The 5,764-nt window shown below is 44.4% G+C and overlaps 1 non-coding gene across 1 annotated transcript; it reads right to left on the minus strand.

The window, feature by feature from the left end:
• Window positions 1–3,787: 3,787 nt before the first annotated feature.
• Window positions 3,788–3,901, minus strand: LOC140282484 (U5 spliceosomal RNA). Its single transcript, XR_011909913.1, has one exon. It is a non-coding gene; the product is annotated as a U5 spliceosomal RNA (small nuclear RNA).
• Between the last annotated feature and the right edge of the window lie 1,863 nt (window positions 3,902–5,764).

The raw sequence follows: 5,764 nt of genomic DNA on the forward strand, positions 1-5,764 counted from the left end.
CACACCTACTTGCAGTCGAACAGCTCTGCTCCTGCTTTTGATTATGTTTGGTTGGATATTCTAACCTTTTCTTAACTGCTTTTTAAAAACTTTGGTTGGACGTTCACACCTTCTTGTAGCCGAACATATCCACTCCTGCTTATGATGATGTATGGTTGGGCATTCGTACCTTTTTTTTACCCATTTTTCAGGAATTATAGGTGGACATTCACACCTTCTTGCAGCTGAACACCTCCTCTCCCACTTATGATCATGTGCGGTTTGATTTTCGAAAATTTTCTTTCATGTTTTCTAGCAATTATGGTTGGACATTCACACCCTCTTGGAGCCGAACACCTCCGCTTCCGCTTTTGATGGTATGTATTCGGGCATTCGAACCTTTTCTTACCCGGTTTTTACAAATTATGGTTGGACAATCAGATCTTGCAGCTGAACCACCTCCGCTCCCTGTTTTGATCATGTATGGTCTGGCAATACTACCTTTTCTTACCCGTTTGTGAGTAATTATGGCTGGACATTCACACCTACTTGCAGTCGAACAGCTCTGCTCCCACTTTTGATTATGTTTGGTTGGATATTCGAACCTTTTTTTAACTGCTTTTTACAAACTTTGGTCGGACGTTCACACCTTCTTCCAGCCGAACACCTCCGCTTCCGCTTTTGATCATACATTGTCGGGCATTCGCACCTTTTCTTACTCGCTTTTTACAAACCATGGTCAGACTTTCACACCTGTTAGTAGCCGAACAACTCCGCTCCCGCTATTGATTGTGTGCAGTCGGGTATTTTAACCTTTTCTTACCCGCTTTCTACCAACTATGGTCGGACATTCACACCTTCTTAAAGCGGAACACCTCCGCTCCCTCCTTTGAAGGTGTATGTTCGGGCATTCGAACCTTTTCTTACCCGCATTTACAAACTATGGTCAGACATTCAAACCTTCTTGTAGCCGAACACATCCAATCCTGCTTTTGATGATGTATGGTTGGGCAGTCGAACCTACTTGTTGCCCGCTTTTCATTAATTATGGGTGGATATTCACACCTTGTCGCAGCAAAACACCTCCGCTCCCTGTTTTGATCATGTATGGTTTGACATTCGCACCTTTTCTCACCCGCTTTTTACTATGGTCGGCCATTCACAGCTTCCTCTCCACCATACTTGTATGGTGGGACATTCACACCCACTTGCATCCGAAGACCTCCGCCCCCACTTTTGTTGATATTTAGTCGGTCATTCGCACCTTACCCGCTTTTGGCAAACTATGGCCTTCTTGCAGCCAAACACCTCTGATCTAGCTTTTGATGATGTAAGGTTGGGCATTCAGACCTTGCTTCACCTGCTTTTCATCAAATATAGTCGGACATTCACACCTTCTTGCAGCCGAACACTTCCGCTCCACCTTTTAGTGTTCTATCACACCTTTTTTTTCACCGCATTTTATAGATTATGGTTTGAAATTCTCAACCACTCTCATCCGAAGACCTCTCCTACCGCTTTTGTGAATATATTTGAACTTTAGGCAGACATTTACTCTTTCTCGCAGCTGAACCAACTCCGCTCCCTCTTTCGATCATACATTGTGAGGCATTCGCACCTTGTCTTACCCGCTTTTTACAAACTTTAGTCAGACATTCACACCTTGCAGCTGAACCACCTCCGCTCCCTGTTTTGATCATGTATGGTCTGGCAATACTACCTTTTCTTACCCGTTTGTGAGTAATTATGGCTGGACATTCACAGGTTGTTGCAGCCAAACACCTCTCCCGCTTTTGATGATGAATTGTCCTGCATTCTTACTTTTCTAACACATTTTTCAGCAATTATGGTCGGACATTCACACTTACTCACAGCCGAACACCTCCGCTCCCAAATTTGATGGTGTACAGTCGGGCATTCTCACCCTTTCTCATCAGCTTTTTGCAAATTATGATCTGACATTCACACCTACTTGCAGGTGAACACCTCCGCTCCCGCTTTTGATGGTGTATAGTCGGGCTTTCGAGCCTTTTCTTCCCTGGTTTTTACAAATTATGGTTGGACATTCAGACCTTGCAGCCGAAAACCTCCGCTCCCTGTTTTGATCATACATTGTCGGGCATTCGCACCTTGTCTTACCCGCTTCTTATAAACTTTAGTCGCACATTCACACCTTCTTGCAGCTGAACCACCTCCGCTCCCTGTTTTGATCATGTATGGTCTGGCAATAGTATCTTGTCTTACACGCTTGTTATAAACTTTAGTCACACATTCACACCTACTTGCAGCGGAACACCACCTGTCCCGCTTTTGATGATGTATGGACCGGCATTCTTACCCTTTCTCATCAGCTTTTTGCAAATTATGATCTGACATTCACACCTACTTGCAGTCGAACAGCTCTGCTCTTTTGATTATGTTTGGTTGGATATTCAAACCTTTTCTTAACTGCTTTTTACAAACTTTGGTTGGACGTTCATGTCTTCTTGAAGCCGAACACCTCCGCTTCCGCTTTTGATGGTGTATATCCGGGCATACAAGCCTTTTCTCAACCGCTTTTTACAAACCATGGTCGGACTTTCATACCTTCTTGTACCTGAACAACTCCGCTCCCACTATTGATTGTGTACAGTCGGGTATTTTCACCTTTTTTTATCCGCTTTTTACCAACTATGGTCGGACATTCACACCTTCTTACAGCGGAACACCTCCGCTCCCTCTTTTGATGGTGTATGTTCGGGCATTCGAACCTTTTCTTACCCGCTTTTTACAAACTATGGTCGGAAATTCAAACCTTCTTGTAGCCGAACACATCCACTCCTGCTTTTGATGATGTATGGTTGGGCATTCGCAACTTTTCTTACCCATTTTTCAGTAATTATGGGTGGACATTCACACCTTCTTGCAGCTGAACACCTCTCCCGCTTATGATGATGTTTGGTTTGATATTCGAAAATTCTCTTTCATGTTTTCTAGCAATTATTGATGGACATTCAGACCTTCTTGCAGCTGAACACCTCCGCTCCAGCTGTTGATGGTGTATAGTCGGGCTTTCGAGCCTTTTCTTCCCCAGTTTTTACAAATTATGGTTGGACATTCAGACCTTCTTTCAGCCGAAAACCTCTGCTCCCTCTTTTGATCATACATTGTCGGGCATTCGAACCTTTTCTTACCCGCTTTTTACAAACCATGGTCGGACTTTCACACCTTTTAGTAGCCGAATAACTCCGCTCCCGCTATTGATTGTGTACAGTCGGGTATTTTAACCTTTTCTTACCCGCTTTTTACCAACTATGGTCGGACATTCACACCTTCTTACAGCGGAACACCTCCGCTCCCTCCTTTGATGGTGTATGTTCGGGCATTCGAACCTTTTCTTACCCGCTTTTTACAAACTATGGTCAGACATTCAAACCTTCTTGTAGCCAAACACATCCACTCCTGCTTTTGATGATGTATGGTTGGGTATTCGAACCTACTCGTTGCCTGCTTTTCATTAATTATGGGTGGACATTCACACCTTGTCGCGGCCAAACACCTCCGCTCCCTATTTTGATCATGTATGGTTTGACATTCGCACCTTTTCTCACCAGCTTTTTACTATGGCCCACCCGCTGCAATGAGCACTCTTCAGCCCTTTTAAATGGTATAACTTTGCACTCCCGCACGCTCCAGCAAGCACCATTCAAGCAACACCTTTGCACTCCAGCTTCAAACATCGGCACAGTCGCAACAGGTAAGGCGACTCTACTCAGAGAAGTCACTCTGCACAGTAACAAGATTTTTTTTGCACAGACAGAAAGGGCTTCACCCGCAAAGGTAAAGCCTGCCAAAAATAGAAACAACTCATTAATGCTGCTCTCCACGGAAGTCTTTAATAAAAGGCGAAAGAGTTGTACGTTATGAAGAGAAACCAGAGTACGATTATCCGTCACTGCGGGAGCAGGGCATCAGGCTAGTTGGCATAGCCACCTTCCCCATGGTGAGCTTTGCTTGATTGAGACGCTTTCTCCCCCCCCTTGCTCCTCGGCTGACCAAGTAGGAACAATCGGGCCCTATTCGATGGCTGCCTTGTCTTTTACTCTGTGCAAAAGACAAGGCAGCAACAAAAACACCACGGGAACACCGTATTGAGGCTTTGTTCTGACCGCTCATTCGGTGTCGCGTTTCTTTCAAGCAATTCTCCCGCTTGGCCCACACTCTGCTCGCTCCCAGAGCCGTGTTAAAGTCTACTTCGCATTCACTCTCTTTTCTCAGCAGACTCTTGGGATTTTATCTATAAAATTAATTCCTTCACTCAAACTATGTTAAAACTGTCAAAAAAAAAAACAACGTTGTACTTTGCAGTAAAAGAAAGAGCAAATCTAAAGTTTCAGGAATCCGAGAATAAGCTTACTTTCATGAGTTCTTCACGATTTCGGATTTTGCTATAAAATGAATTCCTTCACTCAAACTAAATTAAAACTGCTAAACCGCTAATCTGTTACATGTAAGGCAGATGTCAAATTCACCGAAATAGGATCTAAGGGTATTCGGCCAATCGAGCTGTAGCAGCTTCGGTAAAAGAGTATAAGTTGAAGAGTTTGTGAATAAAGGTGTGCAAACACATAGTGAGCTGTAGGAAAATAGGCAGGGAGCAATGCCGGCTGGGGTATATGTTCTTGTATGTGATCTGACTGTTTGATTTGAATATGATGTGTAAGTGTCCTGTTGAATGTTACATGTTTGGGCTTTGACACGCTTCACTGTGGTTGTTAACTGTGTGGTGTGTCCTGAAATGTTATATGTTTGGGCTGTGTGACATGCTTAATGCTTGTCAGTAGCTACCCACTTATTCATATATAGCAACTGACAACATAAGACGTCCGGACATACTTTGATAGTAGTTGTAGAAGTATCCTTATTGATAATAGATAAACTAATTCATAGTGATAGAACAGTAGATGAACAGGTGCCTGCACATGTCTCACGAAAATAAAATGGGTATATGATTGCTGACGGCAGAGCAATACTGCCAAACTTATGAGTTCTTGTGGCAAACTTGATTCAGGGTCTTGACGTGTATACGCTGTTTCGCTGGCTTGATTGTCACAAGAAACAAAGTGTGTTTGATAAGATCCGACCATTTTATTACGGGAGGATCAGTATGTATGGATTCTGATGTGACTGATAAACCCATTCGTATCTTAAGCATAATCTAATACGTGAGACAACGCCCTGGCACACAATCAAAAAAAAAAAGAGAGAGCGGTTTTGTGTCCCCCCAGTCCATAATGTAGAAAAGAGAGAAAAAAGCCTTTCTGATTTGGTGTGTGTGCTCACAGTGTAGAGTGTAGAGAAAAGAGAGAAAAGAAAGCCGTTTTGGTGTCAGGGGTGTTGTGACTTACACACACAAATTTCTGAATTGAGAAAGGAAATTATTTTAGAATGTCACCTCTCTGTTGGGGAAGGAGCCGGAGATGGTGCGCGAGGCTGAGCGGTTCCGGCTAGATATAGTCGGACTCACCTCGATGCACGGCTTGGGCTCTGGAACCACTCCTCTTGAGAGGGGTTGGACTCTCTTCCACTCTGGAGTTGCCCGTGGTGAGAGGCGCAGAGCAGGTGTGGGCATACTTATTGCCCCCCGGCTGTGTGCCAGTACATTGGGGTTTACCCCAGTGAACGAGAGGGTAGCCTCCCTCCGCCTTCGGGTGGGGGGACGAGTCCTGACTGTTGTTTGTGCCTATGCGCCAAACAGCAGTTCAGAGTACCCACCCTTTTTGGAGTCTCTGGGGGAGGCACTGGA

Source organism: Leuresthes tenuis, unplaced genomic scaffold, assembly GCF_036924035.1.
Source record: "Leuresthes tenuis unplaced genomic scaffold, fLeuTen1.0.hap1 SCAF_22, whole genome shotgun sequence".
Taxonomy (NCBI): Eukaryota; Metazoa; Chordata; class Actinopteri; order Atheriniformes; family Atherinopsidae; genus Leuresthes; species Leuresthes tenuis.